This window comes from Oryctolagus cuniculus, chromosome 11 (assembly GCF_964237555.1).
Source record: "Oryctolagus cuniculus chromosome 11, mOryCun1.1, whole genome shotgun sequence".
NCBI lineage: Eukaryota > Metazoa > Chordata > Mammalia > Lagomorpha > Leporidae > Oryctolagus > Oryctolagus cuniculus.
In genome coordinates, this window is record NC_091442.1 from 84,991,475 (window position 1) to 85,015,844 (window position 24,370).

The 24,370-nt window shown below is 38.4% G+C and overlaps 1 long non-coding RNA gene across 1 annotated transcript; it reads left to right on the forward strand.

The window, feature by feature from the left end:
* The first annotated feature begins 226 nt into the window (after positions 1-226).
* Positions 227-7,263, forward strand: LOC138844404 (uncharacterized). The gene is made up of 2 exons (XR_011380184.1): positions 227-308; positions 4,779-7,263. It is a non-coding gene; the product is annotated as an uncharacterized lncRNA (long non-coding RNA).
* Positions 7,264-24,370: the final 17,107 nt, after the last annotated feature.

Here is a 24,370-nt window from a genome sequence, read left to right on the forward strand (position 1 = left end):
TCATAGATACAACTTTAGGAACACAGTAATTCTTCCCACCATACCCACCCTCCCACCCACGCTCCTACCCCTCTGCCTCTTCCCTCTCCTGTTCCCAGTCTTGTTTTTTTACTAAGATTTATGTACATATAACTTTATACACAGAATATTTATTTTAGGTAAAGAGTTCAACACTTTGTATGAGGATTAAAAAAAGAGAGAGAGAAAGAAAAAAAAAGCAAAAACTAAAAAAAAAAAAAAAAAACAAGAATAAAAACTGTACCTCAACAGTCCAGACAAAGACTGTTAGAAGTCACTGCATCTCGAAGGTAATTTTGTTTGTTTTTTAGAAACTTAATTATCTTTAAAGAAGAATCCAAGAATGATACATCTTTTGGAAGCACTTATAGCTATAAAATATGATACATAAGAAGATCCTTCACTTAATACACTAAAATGAAGTAATTCTTTGAGAAAAAGTTTTACTATTAAGTCTCATAACACAACTCTTTGAGGACAGAGGTCCTGCATGGGAAGTTAGCACACAGTGATTTCTGTTGTTTATTTGACAACTAACACTCATGTATGATGTCAGTGATCATCTGAGGCTCTTGACAAGAGCTGCCTAGGCAGTGGAAGCCTTCTGGATCCATGAACTTCTTCAGTATTTCAATAAAGCCATAGGCAAAGTGGAAGCTCCTCCCTTCTAAGGAAAGTATATCCTTCTTTGGTGGCTGCTTCTTTCCACTAGGGTCTCACCCACAGAGGTGCTTCATCTAAAACATTTTTTTGCCACAGTGTCTTGGATTGCCATGCTTGAAATGCTCCCCTGGGCTTTTCCGCCCAACCAGAATGCCTTAAGGGTTGATTCTGAGGTCAGAGTGCTACTTAAGGCAGTTGTCATTCTATGAGTCTGCTGTATCAACTGCCTCCTTTTTAATTCTATTATTTACCAAAGTCTTAGTCTAATTTATATGATCACTTTAACATTTGATCCTATCTATATGATCACTTTATCCATATGATCTCTATAACACTTAGAATGCTATTTTTACCACCCAGCTTAAGGGAATTTGGGGCCCTATGCCAAGTTTTTAAGCCATACCCTTAGAAGTAAGTCCCTAAGAATGTATACAGAACAATACTACTTCACAGTTACAAACTTCATACATTTCACAATTACAACTTTAAGGTCATGGTGATTCTTCTCTCTGTGCCTGCCCTCCTATCCATATCCCTGCCCCCTTTCCTCTTTCCTCTCTTATTTTTAACTAAGATCTATTTTCAATTAACTTTGTACACATATAGTTAACTCTATGTTAAGTAAAGAGTTCAACATTTAGTTTGAAAGAAAAAAAAGGTAAGTAAAATAAGATAAAAGAAAAGAAAGGGAAAATTTTTTTAAAAAAAATCTGTTCCTCAACAGTCAATGCATGGGCTATTCAATGTCATTGTTTCTCAAAGTGTCATTTTCACTTCTACAGATTGCTTTTTAGGTGCTCTATTAGTTATCATAGGTCAGGGAGAACATATGGTATTTGATGGTTATGTCCCTTTGGGATTGGCTTATTTCAATAAGTATGATGTTTTCCAGATTCATCCATTTTGTTGCAAATGACCAGATTTCTTTTTTTTTTACTGCTGTGTAGTACTCCGTGGTATATATACCCCATAGTATCTTTATCCAGTCTTCAGATGACAGGCATTTAGGTTGATTCCATGTGTTTGCTATTGTGAATTGAGCTGCAATAAACATGGATGTACAGATAGCTCTTTCATACGCTGACTTCATTTCTCTTGGGTAAATTCTTAGGAGTGGGATGGCAGAGTCATACAGTAGGTCTACATTCAGGTTTCTGAGTATTTGCATACTGTCTTCCATAGTGGATTTACCAGTTTACATTCCCACCAGCAATGGATTAGGGCACCTTTTTCTCCACATCCTCACCAGAATTTGTTATTTGTTGATTTCTGTATGAAAACATCATGGTTTTGATTTACATTTCTCTGATGGCTAGTGATCCTGAACATTTTTTCATGTGTCTGTTGGTCATTTGGATTTCCTCTTGAAAAATGTCTGTTTAAGTCCTTTGTCCATTTCTTAACTGGGTTGTTTGTTTTGTTGTTGTGGAGTTTCTTGATCTCTTTATATATTCTGGTTATTAATCCTTTATCAATTGTATAGCTTGCAAATATTTTTCCTCATTCATTTGGTTGGCTTTTCAATTTGCTGATTGTTTCTTTTAAAGTACAGAAGCTTCTCAATTTGCTGTAATCTCATTTGTCAATTTTGGCATTGATTGCCTATGCCTCTGAGGTATTTTCCAAGAACTCTTTGTCTATGCCAATTTCTTGTAGGTTTTCCCCAATGTTCTCTAACAATTTGATGGTATCAAAAGATAATATATTTTTAAAAAATTATTTATGTATTTAAGAGTCAGAGAGAGAGGTAGAGAGAGACAGAAAGAGAAAAAAAGATGAGAAAGAGTTCACATCTGCTAGACCAGGCTAAGGAGCTGGGAATGCAATCCAGGTCTCCCATGAACATGGCAGGAACCCAATTAATTGAGCCATCACCACTGCCTCCCAGGGTCTGAATTAGCAGGAAGCTTGAGTAGGGAGCCAGAACTGGGTATTGAACCCATGGACTCTGATGTGCAATGTGAGCATCATATATATATATATATATATATATATATATATAAAATTTATTAAAAGGCAGAGTTATGGGGCGGGGGGGGGGAGACAAAGGGAGAGTGAGAAAGAGAGATTACATCTGGCAGTAATGGCCAGTGTTGGGCCAGGCCAAAGCCAGGAGCTTCAAGTCTCTTTTCGTGGGTGCAGGGACCCAAGTATTTGGGCCATCTTCCACTGCATTCCTAGGCACATTGGCAGGGAGCTGGATTGGAAGTAGAGCAGCTGGGACTCAAACCAGCACTCATATGTGATGCCAGTGTCACAGGCAGCAGCTTAATTCACTGCACCACAACACTTTTGCTTCCACAAACTTTTTGATGTAATTTCACGTTTCCTGTGAATTGCTGATTAAATCTATAGGCTTCCTCAGATACAGTGAACAGATCTTTAAACTTAATTCATACATTTTGCATGTTATTTAATCTCATTCTACAACACTATTGTGTGTGTATGTGCGTGTGTGTATGTGTACACACACATCTTTATTCCTCTGGTATAAATGCTCAGGACTGCAGCTACCTGGTTATATGGTACATGGCATGATTAGTATTCTAAAGATTTATTTATTTATTCATTTGACAGGCAGAGCTATACAGAGAGAGGGAGAGGCAGAGAAACAAAGTTATACAGAGAGAGAGAGAGAGAGAGAGAGAGAGAGATGGATCTTCCATCAGCTGGTCCATTCCCCAAATGGCTGCAATGGCTAGGGCTGTTCCAGGCCAAAGCCAGGATCCAGGAACTAAGCCCTGGTTTCCCATGAGGGTACAGGTGCCCAAGTATTTGGGCCATTACTCTCTGATTTTTCAAGCATAAAAGCACAGAATTGGAATGGAACTGGAGAAGCTGGGTCTTGAACTGGCTCTCTGATATGGAATGCCAGCATGGCAGATGGCAGTTTAGCATTCTGAGCCAGGACACTGGCCCTGCATATTTAGCTTTTGAAAGAGTGTTAAATAGTGATTGAAGTGGTTGAAGCATTTTACATTCTCACCACCAATGCATGTATAACTCAATTTCTTAGCATCCTCAGCAACTTTTAGTGTTATTACTATTTTTAGTTTTAATTATTCTGAAGCTGTGTACTGTTATCTCATTACTGTTTTTATTTAAGGAATTTATTAATACATTAGATTCTCAGGGTTACAGCAAATGCATGCTTACTACAGCACAATTCTCACTAATTGTTATGTTGATCTGATATTATTAAAGAGAAAATATTCAATACAGTTCAAGTAAACACCGAGATCCTGTTTTGTTGCTTTTTGGGTGCAGGACTTTGAATAAATCATTGAGTTTCTCTAACTTTCAGATTTCTTTTATCTGGAAAGTGAAGAGGTTGTACTAGGCTCAAAGAAAAATACAGCTCCTTATATAATGGAATCAGTTTGAATAATATCTATAGATAGATTGTAATCAGCAATCCCTCATAGCAATGCTGGTGTCGGCAACAAGGGACATTATGCTTGTATAAAACTTTTTGTGAAAATATCATGAAAGTAAGTTAAATGGACTGAAGAAAATGGGCTGTGATTGGAAAATAAATAGTAGTTAGTCAGGCATGGAGAGTGGCAGATTATGCACTACTAGCAGGACAAGCTTTGCATAAGGCTATCTGATATTGCACTGTATTGAACTGAAAATATCATTGATTGCTACAGTACCATCAACTCTCCATTTCATAAGAAAAGGAAAAAAAGGCTAACAATTATATTGAATGATATCATCTAATATTTTTAGGTATTAAAATGTGAAAACAATGTGTGCTCTTACAATCAATGAACGAGTGCAATTTCTTCAAGCCTCAAGCCTGGCTTTATAGAAATCTGACACTGGTAAGCTGTATGACCTTTAAGTAGTTATTTGATTCCTATTAGACTCAATTTGCTCAGCTGAAAGAAAAGTATAATATGAGTAAAATGCTTCAGGAATTATAGTCCAGATTAAAAAGTCTGTGTATTAAAAAATTCCAAAGATCATTATTAGAAGGAACCATCATTATTGGCACCTGAAACACTGAGTAATCTCATTACATAAAGCAAGTGCTGAAGGATGTAAAAACTCCAGGATCATGTTTATTTTATCTATTACATTATCTCTTTTAGAGCTCATGAATCTGTGGATATCAACTTCCTGAAAAAATTTCATCTTCCACTATCTCTCAGAAATCTAGCTACTTATACCTTCAAACAAGCTCTAGGTAATAACTGTAACAATTTCTTATTCTATATCTTTCCAATCTTTATTTGGACTCACATTTATTCCTCAGTGGATACTCTCTGTATTCCTACATTTTTCTTTATCTCATAGTATTTAGTTTATTTTATCTATTTTTTAAAAAGATGTGTTTATTTGAAAGACAGAGATACACAGAGAGAGAAGGAGAGGCAGAGAGAGAGATCTTGCATCTGATGGTTCACTCCCCAGATAACTGCAATAGCCGAAGCTCTGATCCGAAGCCAGGAGCCAGAAGCCTCCTCCAGGTCTCCCACGTGGAGAGCTGGATCAGAAAAGGAGCAGCCGGGACTAGAACCGGTGCCCATATGGGATGCCGGTGCTTCAGGCTAGGGCTTTAACCCGCTGTGCCAGAGCACCGGCCCCAAGATAGCCAAATGATCTTGTGGTATAGCCATTTCTGGCACTTCTGGTTTAGTCACCAGGAATCTCATTCCATGTGAAATCTCCTGGTCACATGCACCAGAATTCCTTAGACTGATCATATCCCAGGTCAGAGTGTTTGCATTAGAGAATAAACAATATTTTTATAATTTTTTCCCTAGTTGTTTTCTTCTTTATTGTCTGAATCCCATTAGTTGGCAAGCTCATTGGCAGTAGGGACAATAAACTGCTTTATTCACTAATATCTTCTTGTACCTTTTCTCAAGGAAAAAAAATTATTTAATAGTTGTTAGAGAAGATGATGCAAGTAACCTGAGAAACATTTGTTCACAGGACTCCTCTTTTCTTCCTGACAAAGAAATCTGTGACTTATCACCACAGAAGTTGCCTCATACAATGAAATACAATGTAATCATAAATAAGTCTCGAGGACACTTTTCAAAAAAAAAAGGCAAAATTATTATTTTGATCATTAGCACTATGACTAGGGTTTAGAAGTTAAGTCAGATGGTTTAAATGAAGACAGAACTGAATCCTTTGTATTATTCCCACTTATCAGCTTGTGTTCATTTTTATTTAACCTATCCAAGCCTGATTCTGCATATTATTTTTAAAATATTTGTATGTGATAGGTTTATTTTTCTCATGAATTATGTTAATATATTAACACAAACAGAACAGATTCAAATGTAGCTCATAGACACAATTCTAAGAATATAACTCTCTTTAAGAATCAAAATTTTGCATGTAAAGAAATGAACATAAGGTCTACTAAATGGTAGGTTTTCAATAAATGTTATATTTTATGAATTCTACCTTGAAAATTAATATCTTTAACCATGACGACATTATACATTTTGGACTTTATTTTGATCACCAGCATTGCTCATTCTAACTCATCACAAATATAATTGAATAATACAGTTTCTAGAGTTCAAGCTAATAAATACTTTGAGATCATTCCCTTAATATTTTATCTTTTGAACCATTTTTTCTTAATTTAAAAATTTAAATACTATTTTTACTAGGAATTTTGAAACCACTAAAGGCTGCCCCTTGCCTAGGAAACAAAAGACCTGGCCAGTCTGATAAGCATTGTTTAGTAAATAATGTTTTTATATGTACATGTGCTATCAGAAACGAAATAAAAGAAAGAAATGAGGGAATCTAGTAAAAGGCATCAAACTCACTGGGGTCAGACCACAGTACAATGAGATAATGTGGATTTCTTACTGGGAAAATGAACTCCAATTGATGGAAATACTCTCTCAGTAGGAGAAATAATAACAGAGCTTTTCAATCTAGTTTTATAATGTGTTAATTTGAAAGAAGCTCAAATACCCACTAGCCATCAAGAATTTTCTCATTCTACTATAAAATGACAACTTATACATTCAAGAGCTTGTATTTTCAGGAGTCAGGTACTGTAGGATATTTTTCTGTCACTTACTATGGATAAAATTCTGAAAAGATGATTCATTGCTATTGAAATGTTCACAATTTATATGATGAATCTAATTATTCACCAAATTATTTATTCTAATCAAGCTTATATTCTCTGACTAGGAACCATTTTAAGAAGTTGGAAACTGTTGGCCCTGAATTCATGTAAAAGCAGCAGCTCAGCTTCTATTTCACTGCGGTGGACTGGTACACCCAGTACCCCTAGTGAGTTACTTTTTCAAAATTCATGACCTTTTGTAGTTGTTTCCCACATGGACTCTGGGATTCCCCAAATGATCTTGTCTGACCAATGAGGTGTCAACAGCTATCATCCAAGCAGAGGCTTACTCAGTGCTTAGGCATGGGTCTTCCTCTCTTGGAATGCTATTCCTACTATGGAGAGAAAGAGCCAAGTTCCAATCAATCCTCAAGGAGAAAATATCTGTATGAATGAGCCCACAAGGAGCCAGCAGAAGAACCATCTAAGCAAACCACAGAATAATAAAAATACTTAAACTACTCTTTTCAGTCACTAAGTTTTGGCATTATCTGTTTAAAGTTATAGGTTGCTGATATAAAATCTAGTTCTAGAAATGGGCACAAAATTTGGAACAGATGACATCAATTTTGAGACTGGGCAGTGAGCGGAGGCAGCAAAAGTGAAGTTATGATAGCCAAAGAACTATAAAGAAACCAATGCTAGAGACTATAAACATGGCGATCTGCATTCCATGGTAGCAAAACAATTGGTAAAACCATTCCCTAGAGTAACTCTGATATAAAATGTTCCCATTGAATTTAGGGATTCAGGTTGATTGTGGAAGCAGAATTTAACACTCCATTTTAACTGAATTTTAAGCATGGAATTTTTGAAGGTTATACAAATAGAATGAATTCTGACCCCAAATCTCCTGATGCCAGGCTTGTGGTTGGAATTCTTAAAGAATGTTTTTTTCCACTTTACTAGAACAAAACCCAAACAGGCAACTATTGTCAGTGTAAGGTTTTATTATGTATTTTTTTTTTTTTTTGAGGCAGGGCATGGGTTTCATTCATTGAAAATATCACCTCCAGGGATCCTGGATTTACGAAGGGCTTATCCTGTGTAACTCCCACTTAGGGGATGCCTGTATTTCTGCCCCACTAAGGTTACAGAAGATGGATAGATATTTCTAGGATGAATTTTGCTTCAGGGATACCTTGCTTTTCTGTATTCAGTCTATCCTTGTATATTATCTCTGGTGTTTTCTCCCACTTTCTAATTTATTCATCTATGAAATTATACAGTGAGTGATCACTTATATAAGCTCTAGAAACTTATAGTTTGGAAGAGATCCTTAATGAAAAAGTATAGAAAATAATTAACAGAAATTTGCTAGCTGTGGAAGGGGTCCTAAAACTTAAGTCTCAAATAACTTCATGGTAAGTTTCCCTCTAGTCTATATTTTTAAAGATTTATTTATTTATTTGAAAGTCAGAGCTACAGAGAAAGAGAGGCAGGGCAGACGGAGAGGTAGAAGTAGAGGTAGAGGTAGAGGTAGAGAGAGAGAGAGAGAGTCTTCCATCTGCTGGTTCACTCCCCAAATGGCGGCAATAGCCAGAGCTGGGTTGATCTGAAGCCAGGAGCTAGGAGCTTCTTCTAGGTCTCCCATGTGGGTACAAGGACCCAAGCACTTGAGCTGTCTTCCACGGCTTTCTCAGGTGCATTAACAGGGAGCTGGATTGGAAATGGAGCAGCCAGGACATGAACTGGAGCCCATAAGTGATGCCATACCATAGCCAGAGGCTATGCCACTATGCCATGGCACCCTCTAGTCTATATTTTAAATAATAAAATAATATTATTTTATTTAATAATAATTTTATTTAATAATATTTTATACATAGATTATGAAAAATATTTCTTTAGGTATCTAATGTGTCACATTGCCTGCAGTGGAAGTGTATTTACTGTTTAGTACGTATTGTTATACCCTATTTGATTGTAGCTCCATGAGCACAACAATTGGCCTGTTTCATTGTTATGTACATAGTATTACAAACAGGAAGCTCAGTAAATGTACAACAAATGAAAGGTTGATTATAAAATTAGCTGGAGTTTTTATTGATAAGATATCTTTACACAAAAAAATGAAATATCAAAGTTATTACTAGTATAGGATTATATGAGGAAAGGTAAAAATTCATTTGTTCAACAACACAAAAGTATATTACCTGCTAGAAAGTAGGTAGTTTTTTTTTTTTTTGAAAGTAGGTAGTTTTAAGTTCTCTGGAAAATCAGATTGTTCTATTGGAAGTCTGTCAATAACATATTTTCTCCAAATACTTATTTTAAGAATCCACATTCTTATTTTAAGATTTAGAGCTCTTGAGAGTCAAACACAATACTTTCACATCTTTTGTAGATAAAAATTGGATCTGTACACCTGCCAGCTACTCATATCCACGACAAAATTAGTTGGCCCTTTCTTCAAGGAAGAATATAAATTCCCAGATTTTGGAATTACAGAATGATGATTTAGTTCTGTCACATCTGATTGCTAAAATTCTCAATGACACTTTTAAAGACTATCTTAAAATGTGCACATATGGGGGCTGGTGCTGTGGTACAGTAAGCTAAGCTTCCAGCTATCATGCCGGCATCACATATGGGTGCTCCTTCGTGTCCCAGCTGCTCCCCTTCTGATCCAGCTCTCTGCTATGGCCTGGGAAAGCAGTGGAAGATGGCCCAAATCCTTGGGCCCCTGCATCCACTTGGGAGACACAGAAGCTTCTCCTGGCTCCTGGCTTCAGATGGGCCAAGCTCACTCCACTGCAGCCTTTTGGGAGAATGAACCAGCGATGGAAGACCTTTCTCTTTCTCTCTCTCTCTTTCTCACTCTCTCTTTCTCTGTCTATAGCTCTACCTCTCAAACAAAAATTTTTTAAAAAATTTGGATATATGATATGACAGTTTCAAGAGATGGGAAGCTTTCATTCCTCTGAATTTGGTAAATTGTGTCTCTACAATGAATTAGATATGGATCACATGAAATTCTTCACATAGAAACCCATATTATTCAGGGTCCTAAAGACATGACTTGACTGGTTTCTTTGCTATGTTCTGTAAATTAATGCACTGCTCTCAACCTTTGTAGGTTGAGAGATAAAAGCTTTATCAGAGTAGTATTGTTTTTCCTTTGGGACAAACAAAAATAAAAATAATAAAAACTATACAGACTACCCTTTATCCATGGATCTCCATGATTTATGTCTCACTGAATTTCTATCCAAGAAATAATTTGCCCCTGCAGAGGGACTTTTATGACTATTACAACAGACATGGATATACCTAGTTAAGTATTTTTTTTATCTTAGCTTCCAGGAAAGTAAGCCAAACTGTGTGACCAGCAGTAGTGAGGCCATATGAGCAACATAAATTTATTATATTTCTCTAAGCTTGTCTCAGTCTTCTTTTCTATTTTTATTTGTTTTGAGTTTAATTATTGAATTGAATGCATTTTAAATTTTTAATTCATGTCCAAATCATATTAAAGCATATGAGGTTAAAATAGGAAAACAGATTTTTATATGTAAATATTTTCATATTTTATTTATATGTATATAAATATATATATTTAGATTTATTTATGCATTTGAAAGGCAGTGCAAGAGAGAGAAAAACGGAACAGGAGGACAGAGAGAGCTGTATTTTCCATCTGCTGCTTCACTCCTTGAATGGCCGCAGTGGCTGGGGCTGAGCCAGGCTGATGCCAGCAGCCTGGGACTTCATATGTTTCTCTCATGCTGGTGCAGAGGCCAAAATGCTCAGGTCATCTGCTGCTTTCCCAGGCAGGGAGAGAGATCAGAAGTGGAGCATCCGGGACTCGAACCAACATCCATAAAGGATGTCTGCTTCACAAGTGGCTGCTTAACCAACTGTGCCACAGTGCCAGCTCCAATGCACATTGTAAAGGGAGACTAGACGTCACGCCTCTCAGTAGACATGAGCTAGCTGAAATGTGATCACTCAATTCAAAATCTCTGGATGTAATTAAAATATACAGTTCAGATTTTATATGAATACTATTTATCTTTCCGTTCTTTTAAGAACACTTAATGTATATCTACAACAGGCCTATTTAGAGAATAACACTGTAGATATTGTGGTATAAAATGAACATTTTTTACTAAAAGTCAAGTTGAAGCCAGCATTGTGCACACCAGGTTGAGCTGCCACGTGTGATGCTGCTCCATAGGAGCGCTGGTTTGGGTCGAAGATACTCTACTTCTGATCCAGCTCCCTGTTAATGTGCCTCAGAAAGCAGAAGAAGATGGTACAGGTACCTGGGTCCCCACCACCCATGTAGAGACCTGGCTGGAGTTCCTGACTCCTAAATTGGGCCTGATCCAGCCTTGGCCATTGCAGCCAGTTCATGGAACATTCTCCTCATAACTTTTGCTTTCAAATAAATAAAACTTTGTTACAAAATGACGTTGGAGAAACAGTAATATAAAATTAAGTAATTTCAGAGGCAAACAGTTGTCAGCAAAAAGATCAAGGTGACAGAAAGTGACTAAGACTCTCCACCAATAACCTCCCTATAAAGACACCAATTTGAGCAGCCAATAACATACCAGTCTACCTTCAAAGGAGCTGCAGAACAGATGACACACCATAGTTCCTAGTTTTAGTATAAGAATAAGACAAGATTCATTGAAGAGGACAAAAAGGAAAGAGTTGCTCCCACCATCCTTTCCCCAACTCTAAGCAGCATAACATCATAACACAGACAAGCCAGCTCCACTGCATATCTACTGTTAGGCTGAGGTTTGCAGCCCCTGCTCCAGGCTAGTACCTATGTTCTGAATTTCTGGAACTCAGTTAGTCAGGTGGGCAAGGGACTGCCTCCCCACCTCTCCTTCAGCTGTGGGCAACAGAGTATGGAGGAAGTGTCAGTTCAAAGCTGAGTGGTCCAGGACAGTAAGCACAGAACTAAATTGTGCCAAATACACAGATACACATTATGTCCTTATAAGGAAAGAAACTATAAACACAGCAGCTGCCATTCCATTTCTTGAGATTGACCCTGAACAGAGGGTTTGGTCTGGTAGGAAAAGCAATAGCAGGAGGCCTCCAGAAACCCCACAAACATCACAGATACCTGAGGCATCTCCCACTGAAGATCTCTACTGCCTTCAACAGGCTGTGAGCTCAGTTTGGGGAGCTCCTGGGTTACCACACCACTGCATTGTCCCAGAGGAAAAACTTAACCTATGTTGTGCCCTCTCCAACCTAGGATCTTGCTGAGCCATCTTGAAACTCCTCCCACCTGGAATTCTATAAAACAGCTGCTCCCAGATGCTCCACATATCTAAACTTGTGAACCAGCCAAAAGGCTTTTCCTACCCTTCCCAAGACTCCAGAAAGAAACTGGGAGGCACACCCTGAGGGGCTGAGCCTGAAGAAGCCCCAAGAAAACAACTGGGCAGCCCTGCCCAATCTCTTGCTGCTGTAGAAGCATCTGAATGGTCATGTCTATGCCTGTCCCCCTCACCTTAGGAAGCAGCCAAGAATTTTTCTTAACAGACATGGCCCATTTTCTACCTATAGGAGCAGGAGTCCGGCCCAACTCACCCTGTGATGGACCAGGAAGCAGCTGAATGACCAGTTCTCAGAAGTTTGGCCAACTGAGGTCCTTGTTTACAAGAATCTGCTTCTTGGCTCCTGGAAACAGCTGGGTACACCTCGCAAAGCAAGCTGGATACTAGAAGTTCCATGAAGTTACCTGGGCACCTTGTCTAGACTATTTATTACTTTATCCCCAAGGACACTGGAAGGCACCCACCCTACTACTAGGCACACTGCTGTACCTACCTTAACCCACAGGGGTGTGCTTGCACTTATATAATCACAGTAACTGGTAAGCACCTCATACAGTCAGGCATACTGTGTTGAGTTACCAGTGAACTTGCCATTAATAAGGGAGCTGCATCCCAACTGGTGGTGTAGTTCCACAATCTCTTCAGCTTAGACCACTGAGATAGCCCTCAAACACTGACAATATCAATTACAGTTGAGGAAGCTACATGGGTACTCACTAAAGTGTCCACCTGGAACCAAAGCCAATAAAGCATATACAATCAACATCCCAGGACACATTTTGTGCAGAAGGCTTTTAATAGGAAAGTGACTCTACAAAAATTGGTAGAAGAAATTGCCTCCAAAGAAACACAACAATTTCTATCAACAGACCACAAAAGAATAGAAATAGATTACATGACAAAGAATTCAAAATAATTATTTTAAGGAAACATTGGTCTACCCCCACCTGTTGCAGGCATTTAGGAGATATACTTACAAATTAAAGATCTCTTTCTCTCTGTATCTCTATCATTCTGTTTTAAAAAAAAATAAGTAAATCTCTTTATTTTAAAAAAACTAAATGCTTACAGGAATCCTATATTAGAAGACAAAGAATGATAACTACAATCATCAAAACATACAAAAGTTAAAGAGAAGAAAAATCTTATGATTTGCATTTTATTCTTATAATTTTAATTGATTTTCTATTTATTTAGCTAAGCTCTCCTGAGTATTAATTAGGACTATAGTGATATAATTGTTTTCCTTTATGCAATGGGTTTTGATATCAGATTTATGTTCATTTGTTCATCTCTTAAAATGAACTGGAAAGCAATTGATTCTTCTATGTTTTCTGAAAGAATGTAATACTGTGCTGTTATTTCTTCTCTAAGTGTTTAGAGTAACTTACCAGATAAACCATGTCAGTGTTTGGTTACGTCTCGGAGAATACTTTTAAAATGAACCTAATTTCTTAATTATATATGGGACTATTCAATTTTTTTCTTTCCATGTTAGTTTTTATCAATATCAATTTTATGAATTTTTGTTTTTGAGGAAATATGTGTGTTCCACATAAGCTGCCAAAACCTTTGGTATATTGTTTAACATCTTTTGTAGAATTGAAAATAGAACTACTCTATGATCCAACAACTTCACAACTGGGGATATATCCAAAGGAAATGAAGTCAATGTGTTCCAAAGAAGTCTGTACTCCATGTTTACTGAAGCACTATTCAAATTAATGAGATATGTAATCAATCTTACATGCCATCAACAGACGAATGGATAAAAATATGTCAAATACTTAATAGAATACTACTCAGCAATAAAAGGATTGAAACACTGTCATTTGTGAAGGTGTAGGTGAACATAAAGGACATTGTTTGAGAAATAAACCAGGCATAGAATGACAAATACTGCATGATCGTGCTCATTTGTGATACCTGAAACAGCTGATCTCATAGAAGTTGAGAGTAGAAAAGTGGTTCTTTGCCTTTCAGATAAATAAATAAATCTTTAAAAAAAAAAAGTAGGGTGGACAGTGCTGAGCCTTAGCAGGTTAAGCTAAACTACATATAGGTTCTGGCTCAAGTCCCAGCTTCTTCACTTCTGATCTAGTTTCCTGCTAATGTGCCAGGGAAAGCAGTAGAATATGGCACAAAGGAGACCCAAAAGAAGCTCCTGGCTCCTGGTTTTGGCTTGGCACAGCCTGGTCATTGTGGCCATTTGGGGAGTGAACCAGCAGATGGAAGATCTCTCTCTGTCTCTCTCTCTCTGTCTCTCTCTCTCTCTGTCTCTCTCTCTCTCTGTCTCTCTCTCCCTCTTTCTCTCTCTAACTACCTTTCAAATAAATAAATAAATATTTAAAAAAACAAGAAAAGTGGTTACCAAGATATAGGTACACAGGTAAAGAAAAGAGGTTAATCAATGGGTATAATGCTACATTTTGACAGAAGGAACAAGCTCCAGTATTCTAATTCAGTGAGTATATAACAAAAATGTATCATATATTCTAAAAGAGCCAGAAGAGAGGATTTTTATGTTCTTACAAAAAAGGATAAATGATTGCAGTGATGAATATGCTATTTTTCCTAATTTTATCATCACAAAGAGTATACATGCATCAAAACATCATGTTGTACCCTATGAATTTGTATAATTATGTGTCAATCAAAAATATAACATAGCACTCTTCAGGTAAGTGGCCTTTGGTGATCTGTGAAAATGGGTCACTCTTTATTTGATCCATAAAACCCGACAAAATCATTCAAATCCAGAGATTCAAATCTTCATGTTCACTTTAAGACACCAGAGAAAATGTCCAGGTCATCCAAAAAGCCTCCCAAGTACCTGAAAGATGTTACATTAAGGAAGCGATGTGTGCCATTGCATTGTCACAATGGTGGAGCCGGTAGGGGTGCCTAGGCCAAACGTGGGACTGGACTCAGGGTTGGTGGCCCAAAAATACTGTTGAATTTGTCACATATGCTTAAAAATGCAGAAAGTAATGCTGAATTTAAGGGTTTAGGTGTAGAATCTCTGGTCATTGAACATATGCAAGTGAAAAAGCACTAAAGATATGCCATCTTACCTATAGAGTTTATGGTCAGATTAACCCATACAAGAGCTCCCCTTGCCAAATTGAAATAATGCTCATTGAAAAGGAACAAACTGTTCATAAACCAGAATATGGGGGGCCCAGAAAAAAATGATCCCAGAATGCATTGAAGAAAGAAAAACTTATGGCTAAGGAATAAATTCAGCATAAAATAAAAGCAAATTTAAAGAAAAAAAACACAACATCAGACCATTAATTTAATCATCTCTGTATGGGATCATTATTACCTTATTCCCATTGAAATGTATGCTTGATGCTGTAATTCATCCTCTCATCAAACATTAGGCTTTTACTAGCTTGTGACTTTAGCTTTTCAATATGTTTTAGAATTGGGCTGATGAGAGAGCCAGTTAGGCCTAGAACACCAGCCTAATCAATGTGACTTGAATAAAATGTTTGAGAGAAAATGCTATATTAATTGTTAGAAAAAAACCCACACTGGCACCGTGGCTCACTAGGCTAATCCTCCACCTGTGGTGCTGGCACCCCGGGTTCTAGTCCTGGTTGGAGTGCCGGATTCTGTCCCAGTTGCTCCTCTTCCAGTCCAGCTCTCTGCTGTGGCCCGGGAGTGCAGTGGAGGATGGCCCAGGTCTTTGGGCCCTGCACCTACATGAGAGACCAGGAGGAAGCACCTGGCTCCTGGCTTCAAATTGGTGTGGAGCGCCTTCTGCAGCGCACCAGCTGTAGTGGTCATTTGGGGGGTGAACCAATGGAAGGAAGACCTTTCTCTCTGTGTCTCTCTCTCACTGTAACTCTGCGTGTCAAAAAATAAAAAAAAAAAGAAGAAAACCCAAAGAATAAACACACAAATGTACAGTGAGATTCCAGTGGAAAGAACGGGCCATCAAAAAAAGAGGTAACTTTTTCTGAAGGGAGGCAAGAACTTCCACTTAGATTATGGCCCTGTCTAAATAAGGTCGGAGTTTGTAAATTCAAGAGGCCTCCAGGGGCCTGTGCTGTGGGATAGTGGGTAAATCGCCGCCTGAAGTGCCGGCATCCCATATGGGCACTGGTTCGAGTCCCGGCTGCTCCACTTCCAATCCAGCTCTCTGCTGTGGCCTGGAAAAGCAGTAGAAGATGGCCCAAATGCTTGGGTCCCTGTACCTGTGTTGGAGACCTGGAGGAAGCTCCTGGCTCCTGGATTCGGATTGGCACAGCTCCAGCTGTTGCGGCCATCTGGGGAGTGAACCAGTGGATGGAAGACCTCTCTCTCTCTCTCTCTCTCTCTCTCTCTCTTTCTCTCTGCCTCTCCTTCTCTCTCTGTGTAAATCTGACTTTCAGGTAAATAAATAAATCTAAAAAAAAAAAAGGCTACCATAGCCTTGGAAGCTTGTGACAAGAGCCTCGAGTGATTACTGATGTCATAAATAGCAGTGTTAGTTGTTAAATCAACAACAGGAGTCACTGTGCACTTACTCCCTATGTAGGATCTCTGTCCTTAATGTGCTGTACTATGAGAATTAATGGCAAAACTAGTCTTCAAACAGTAATTTATACTTTCTGTGTTTGTGTGGGTGCAATCTGTTGAAATCGTTACTTAGTATATACTAAGTTGATCTTCTGTATATAAAGATAATTAAAAATGAATCTTAATGAAGAATGGGAAGGGAGAGGGAGTAGGAGATGGGATGGTTTGTGTGTGGGAGGGTGGTTATGGGGGGGAAAACCACTATAATCCAAAAGTTGTACTTTTGAAATTTATATTTATTAAATAAAAGTTTTCTAAAAAAAAAAGAAAAATGAGAATTCAAATAGACAGGTGGAAAAGAAAAGTTTCAAGAGCTATAAGTACTACATCTTTAGTACATAAGAGATAAAATGAAACCTAATGGGGCAGAGAATTGGTCAGGAATTACATTTAAAGATCAATTAGTTCCAGATCTTAAAGATCCATGAGAACAATTGAAAATACTATAAGGTTTTTTAAATAGAAGAAGAATATGAAGAAATAGTATAACTTAAACTTGTCAGCTCATAAATAGAAAGAAGTGGAATACTGTGATGTTGAAGTGTTGTTTAAATGACACTGTATTTCAGATTTAAGAGTCTGGATGAGGATGATGGAAAACAATGAAAAGGTCAATAGGACATAGGAGGATATGCCAGAAATTTCATAAAAAATTGAATTTAAAATAAAGTTAAGAGTGGGAATATGGCACAGTGGTTAACCACTATTTGGTACACCCACATCCCATATCAAAGTTCCTGGGCTAAAGTCCCAGATCCACTCTGATTCTGCTAATGCAAATCCTGGAAAGAAGCAAGGAATGGCTCAAGCAGTTGAGTTCCTGTTACCCATGTGAGAACCTACACTGAGTTCCTGCTTTCTGGCTTTGATCTGATGCTATCTTTGACACTGCAGACATCTAGGAAGCGAACCAGCTGAGAGGGGGTCTTTCTCCTCTCTCTTCCTCTTCCTTTCCAATAAAGGATAAAAACAAATAACATTTAAATGTATGCATTTAGTCTCATTTTGATGCAAAAAGATTTTGATGTCCACACTTAATTTATAAATTTATAAAAAATTTTCATGAAGTTTTTGGAACCCTTCATATGTATGTATTTTTTTCTTGACAGAGTGGACAGTGAGAGAGAGAGAGACAGAGAGAAAGGTCTTCCTTTTCCGTTGGTTCACCCCCCAAATGGCCGCTATAGCTGGCATGCTGCACCGATTCAAAGCCAGGAGCCAGGTGCTTCCTCCTGGTCTCCCATGTGGGCGCAGGGCCCAAGCACTCGGGCCATCCTGCACTGCCTTCCCGGTCCACAGCAGAGAGCTGGCCTGGAAGAGTGGCAACTGGGACAGAATCCGGCGCCCCGACCAGGACTAGAACCCGGGATGCCGGTGCCGCAGGTGGAGGATTAGCCAAGGGAGCCATGGTGCTGGCCTTTTTTTTTTCATTTTCCATATGTATCTATTTTTTAAAATTTGTACCAAAATAAACTTATCTTTATTTGCATTTTTCCATGAGTTTTGTGTAGTACCTCATACTACAATGGATTACGTAAATAAGGATAAAGAAAGAAGGAGCCCAGGGCTGTCAGACTTCTAATCAGTACTTTCTTAAATTACTCCTAAATTTCAACTTAATTTTTGTATTTGATTTTTTTGAAAATTTCATTAAACACGTACAAGTTGTCTGGTTCTGATATCATTTCAAAAACTTGAATTGTGGTACAGTAAGGGACCTCTTACTATACCCTAAGCTTGATGGGAGAGTGGTTAACACCAAGAGAGATGATTGTGAAGAAAGGGACACATGACAAGAGCTATAACCTTAGGTTGAAAAATACAGCTACCCTAAGCAAGAGCACTCCCCTGTCTTCTGTCTCCTGCCACTGATCTCAGGTGGCCAAATCCAGCAGGAAACCAGAGCATGTGACATCCCCACTAAGCTTCTTAGATCTCTGTACAATATAGAAGGCACAATAGCAGACACAGACAGACAAGAAGGCAGCGCTGAGTAACACCTCACAAATACATCAGGGTAAATTCTTAGTGGATCAGTAAGTCTACATATGGAAATTTCCTTAAGATCTTAGTCTATATAAAGCCTTTCTTAGTATGACTCAAGTTCAAGAAGCCATTTAAAATGTATATGTTTTGGCTGGCGCCACGGCTCACTAGGCTAATCCTCCTCCTTGCGGTGCCAGCACACCGGGTTCTAGTCCCGGTAGGGGCGCTGGATTCTGTCCCGCTTGCCCCTCTTCCAGGCCAGCTCTCTGCTGTGGACCGGGAAGGCAGTGGAGGATGGCCCAAGTGCTTGGGCCCTGCACCCCATGGGAGACCAGGAGGAGCACCTGGCTCCTGCCATCAGATCAGCGCGGTGTGCCGGCCACGGCGGCCATTGGAGGGTGAACCAAAGGCAAAGGAAGACCTTTCTCTCTGTCTTTCTCTCTCACTGTCCACTCTGCCTGTCAAAAAAATAAATAAAAAAAAATTTTAAAAAGTATATGTTTTACAACATTAAAAATAAGAGTTGCGTATGAAACAACAACTATAATCAGAACAAAGACAGCAGCAAAGACCCCAGCGATCTGCTGGAGGAGACTGCAACTAATATCACAAAGTGCTCAAGAACACGAAGACACAAACTTTAACATTTCAATAGAAAAACTGACAAAGGAAATGAACATGTAGTACAAAGGAAATATAATTTATTCTAAAATGTACTTCTATTCAACTTTACTCTCAGTAAAATAATGGCAAATAAGTTTCAGAAACATAATTTTTCAGTTAACAGATTGGCAAGTATTAATAAATTGGGTAGCAATTTATTGATGTCTGGCTGTTAAGATTGTGTAGGTGTAAAAATCCCATTGAGGAAAATACTTCAATATCTATGAAAATTAAAAGTGAACACATATGTTTACCCTAATTTACTCATTTTTATTAATTCCCCTCACTGAGGACAAAATTATATCAACAAACTTAAAAAATTCAGAGTCACAAAGGAACGTTATTATCAATTCCTTTCTCAGCCATGAATAATAAAAAATAAGAATGGATTTATTTTACATCCCCATATCTCTGGGAAGCCATTAATTATAAATATGTGACTCCTATAAATTGCACTAGTAAAATAAGAAAGAAACTGATTCTGAAATGTTTTTTATTTATTTATTGCTATGGGTATTTTGTCTATCATGTTTCTACTATTGATTTCCAAGATGTGTAATTTTTTTTTGTTAAACTATCTTCGAATTATTGAATAATATTATAAAATTTTATTTTTATATCTTTTAAATGGTCTCTCCTTACTATTATAACAAGAAACATTAATTAAATAGCTACCCGTGGGAAGCTCTGTGCTGAGTTCTGAAGCCACAAATATGGAAAAGAAATTGTACCATTGGATGACAGAAAATATCCTGGCTACTAGGAGTTACATAATAAACCCATCCTAAAATCTACCTACTGTCTCAAAAAAGTGATACATTCTTGACTAGTGAATCTGCATTTTGGGAAGAATTTGACACAAAGTCTATTTCTAGGTACATCAGCTTGGGTAGCTTAAAGACTAAAAGATAAAACATCAGAAGGTTCTGTTCCTCAAACAGTGGTAACATTCAATGTTACTTTGGTAACTTGAAATTTACCAAAGTGGGAGAATGGAAATCAGTAAACCCTAAAAATCAGGCTATTTATTTATTTAAGAAGTTTTTATTAAACATTTAAGTACAACCACTGAATCATTAAGACCACCTATTTAGAATTTGCAACTGAAAATTCTCAAGGGCAAAACAATGACTGGCAAATGCACATCTAAATCTTTCAAATGATACTTGGAATTGAGCAAAACTAATTGGACTGACTTCAAATTGCTCTAAAAAATCCACCATTTATATGCATCTGTTAGTATATTGTATAGTTGTACATGGTGTAATAAATATGTACATGAAATATTGATACACATGTTTAGTCAGAGTACATATTTTGTTTTTCCCCTTTTCACTAAGTGTTCCAAGAAGAAAAACTAATAGCTTTTGATAAACCAAATTAAACTAGAAGGTATTTTACTACAGTTTTTATTTTCCATTTTATAGATTTTTATTTTCTATTTCTGTAGTTATAGATCTTTATTAAGAAGTAAGATGAAGTTTTATGGGAGGCACCTACTCAGATGCCATTTCAAAAGCCATACAAATATTAAGTCCAGGGGCCAGTGCTGTGGTAGAATGGGTAAATCTGCTGCCTTTAGCAACAGCATCACATATGGGTGCTGGTTCCTTTTCCATGAGGGCACTGGGTCATGTCCTGGCTGTTCCACTTCTGATGCAGCTCCCTACTAATATGCCTGGGAAAGCAGCAGAGGATGGTGCAAGTGCTTGGGCCCCTGTACCCACGTGGGAGATCCAGAAAAAGCCCCTGTTTCCTGGCTTCGGATCAGCCCAGCTCTGGCTGTTGCAGCCATTTTGGGAGTGAACCAGTGGATGGAAGATCTTGCTCTCTGTCTCTCTGTCCCTCTGTCTCTCTGTAACTCTGCCTTTCAAATAAATAAATTTTTTTTTTTAAATATTAAGTCTGTGGGGAGCAACCCGGACTGGACTGAGTTACTGGAATTAAGACTTATTCTATGCATCTGCTCTCCCACAATATGGCGCTGGGAGAGGAGGAAACAGCTTCTACACAGCTGCCTCTTGCCAACTTGAGTGATGACCTCCAGGAGCTGATCCTGCTCCTGATTGGAGGAGAGCAGCGTACTCGGCGTGTGGGCAGCCGAGTTGGGATTGGCGGAGGAGGACTATAAAGGAGGAGAGAGACGGCATGCACCAGGAACATCTAAGGGGAACATCTAGCTGAAGGAACACCTGTGCAGCCCCCAAGAGAGCCGGCCGGCGGTGTGCCGCTCCCCTGCGGAAGTGGGGAAAGTGGCCAGGGGGAACCGCCCTTCCACGGAGGTGGAAGGGTCGGTAGCCAACCCGGGAAGAACCAGCAGCAAACCCGGGGAGGGCCGAGCAGACGAAAGAACAGCGCAGGGTCCTGTGTCGTTCCTCCATGAAGAGGGGGAGCGACATAATGGTGCCGTGACTCGGATATGAAGCCCAGGCAGGGTTTAGTGTCGTTCCTCCACGAAGAGGGGGAGCGACAAAGTCCTTTTGTATCTCTTTTGAATCCAAGGAAATTTTTTGAGTAAATCAACATCTTGGGTTTTGATGTAGGTGTATGTATCACAGAGATGATTTTAATCAGTGTGTGCACAAAATTATTTGATGTAACTTTTTTTGTATAGTGAAAATGAATTTTTAGAGCAACTAAAGGATTATGCTTTTTTAAAAAAGATTTATTATTTTAAAGAGTTACACACAAAGAGAAGGAGAGACAGAGAGAGAGGTCTTCCATCACTGGTTCACTCCCCAATTGGCTGCAACAGCCGGAGCTGTGCTGATCTGAAGCCAGGAGCCAGGAGTTCCTCTAGGTCTCTCACGCGGGTGCAGGGGCTCAAAGACTTGGGCCATCCTTTACTGCTTTCCCAGGGAACAGCAGAGAGCTGGATCAGAAGTGGAGCAGTCAGATCTCAAACCGGCACCCATGATTTTAAACTCCTTTTCATGAAGAAGGTAAAAGATTGAGTGATCCCACCACACTATATCATTACACACAGATTATTAGCAAGTAGCCTAATCTATAGCTTTTAGGTTTGGTGATATTTTGGCAGCATGCAAGGTACAGAGCTAACCCATCCAACATCCAGCTCTGCTAGCTAGTCTTTCAGCTATTAACAGATAGCAGGTGTTGAATGAAGTACTCTTACTTCTTCAAATAGCCCTATTAGGAATGTGTTATTATCCTCCTATTATAGATAAGAAAATTGAGACCAAGTAATGGAAACAGGTTTCCCAAAGGTCACATAAACAGAAAATGGCAGAATTAAAAGTAGATCACAGTGGGTTCTCTCCAGAGTCACATTCTTAACCCTTCTGCCCCTTGGTCTAAGCAAATAGAGTCTGAGCAGAGGACAACTGTTGGTCCTCCCTATTTATGGGTTCTCACATCTGTGAATTCAACCAACCAGTGATTGAAGATAATCTGAAAAAAAAAATCACACAGTTCCAGAAAGAAAATCTTGAATTTCATGTATACAAAGCACTAGCCTGAATCCACAGGAATGAAGTGATGGTCAGGCACAACCCTCTGTAGCCTCTTGATTTCAAGGGTTCCTGGGTCTCTTTCCAGCTCTCTTCTATAAGCATTTGCTCACTGATGCTCATTATATACAGTGCATTAACAACAATTTACAAACATTGACTCTGTAATAGCTGTTATAAAGAGTCTAGATATGGCAAAGTATACAAGAGGATGTGGTCTGATTATGTGTGGGACTTGAGAAGCTGAGTATCTTGATATCCTGGGATAGGGGTGGAACAAGAAGGAATCCCTGGAATGAACCCCCCCCATGGATACCAAAGGATGGCTGTACTTGATGAAATCCATCTTCACTGTCCAAATATGGCTAACTCTTCAATTTATAATGGAGAAAATTGTTAAAATATAGGCATTCCATTCAAGACTACTATGGTGAAGGTGGGGAAGAACAAAGAAATTTGAATTATTTCTTCTTTTTCTTTTTTTTAATATTTATTTATTTGAAACACAGAGTTAGAGAGAGAGAGAGAGATCCTCCATCCATTGGTTATTCCCCAAATGACCACAATGGCCAGGCAAAGGCTAGGTTGAAACCTGGAGCCTGGAGCTTCATCTGTGTCTCCCACATCAGTGGCAGGTGTCCAAGTACTCAGCCACCTTTCACTGCTTTCCCAGGCACAATAGTAGCAAGTTGGATAAGAAGTAGAGCAGCTGGGATTCCAACCAGAATTCACTGGATGCCAATGTTGCAAGCAGTGGCTTAACCCACTGTGCCACAATGCTGGCCCTGCTTCTTTTCTTACAAATAACTTAGAGCTCAGCCATCTTTGCATTGTTCCTAGAGATTGTTTCCTTTTCATCTTCCCTCTTTGAAAATTCTAGAGCACAGTTAATACATTTAACCAACTCAAGATTTAATTATTCTGAGCACTAGAGTCACCATTTTAAGCTCCCATAGTTCATACATTTTGAAATATCTATATAGATGTATAGAAATCCTTTCTCATTCCCTGAGATCCATAGGAGTAAGAGTGCTAAAGCTCACAGAGTGACAATGGAGAAAACCTGTAAAGGCCACATCAAGTAATGCTTAAATATAAAATCTATTTCCCTAATCACTTTTTCTCCTCCTTAAAGGTTAGGAAATTGCATTTGCTGGATTAGCTATTTAGTAGTTATAATAAGCTAAGCATATATTGATTTTCTTTCTGAAATGATGTATCATGGAATACTTCCCCGAGTTTGTAACATTTAATTTACACTCATCTATGTTATAAATCTAAACTTTAAAAAAAGTAAAAATGAAGCTAAAATAATGTCACAGTTGCCACAGCATTACATATACCTAACACCTCCATTGGCAAGTCTTGTGCTGCCTTTATATATTTAAATATTTCTTTCATGCTTCTTTACAAAATGTTACTTTTATTAACTTTGTGTAACTCAACCATCATTTACTAACAACTACTATGTACCAGGTATTGTGCTTGCCACAGAGATGAGAGACTGAGGATAACCTAGGCCCTGCTTCCAAAAATGTCATATTCTCAAAGAAGATGCAGGCAAGTAAAAGCCTCATTGCCTT